The sequence below is a fragment of the Penaeus monodon genome, chromosome 27 (genome assembly GCF_015228065.2).
Source record: "Penaeus monodon isolate SGIC_2016 chromosome 27, NSTDA_Pmon_1, whole genome shotgun sequence".
NCBI lineage: Eukaryota > Metazoa > Arthropoda > Malacostraca > Decapoda > Penaeidae > Penaeus > Penaeus monodon.
Window position 1 is genome coordinate 19,012,656 of NC_051412.1, and position 650 is coordinate 19,013,305.

Sequence of the window (650 nt, forward strand, 5' to 3'; positions counted from 1 at the left end):
GCTCACATTGTGACAGTAGTGAAGCATCTGGATGGAATGGGTTAATAATAAAATATTAGCCTTAATATGTTCAAATAGTGAACTAAATACTAAATCTCTTATAACAAAATCAATTGACCTATTCAGTAACATCAAAGGCTAACCAAAAGATTATACAAGTCTTAATTTTGTTTACTCATTTTTCTTTCCTTTTTCTATACATGTTCTTTTATATCTTTACAGTACCTTAGAAATAATGGTATATACAAATTTTCTGCAAATTATGTTTCAAACTTTTAAAGGAAATATTGGGAAAATGTGATATCAAATATTATTAAACATTCTTGATTTCCTCACTTAATTTTATATATAAATCTACACTCTTTACATATTAATTAAGATTAATAATTTTGAGATTTATCATACATAGAAAGAAAAGTTACAATAAATCAATAATTTTAAAACATATTCATTATATCATGCTGTTTAACAATTATCCATCAAATATTTCACAGCTGATATAAAATTTAAATCACAGTAAACACACACACAAAAAATCCATATCAAATGAATGAAAATCAGTTTTCTTTGAAATTGTGTCACGACAACTCCTCTTTTTCTAAAAGAACAGCACACACTGCCATAAACATTATAGTAACACCAATTTGGAT

General features: G+C 25.2%; 1 protein-coding gene across 1 annotated transcript in view; it reads right to left on the reverse strand.

The window, feature by feature from the left end:
* The window catches only part of LOC119590654, a gene marked incomplete at its 5' end in the record, with an annotated part of 37,650 nt that overhangs the window by 8,467 nt on the left and 28,533 nt on the right, over nucleotides 1-650 (reverse strand).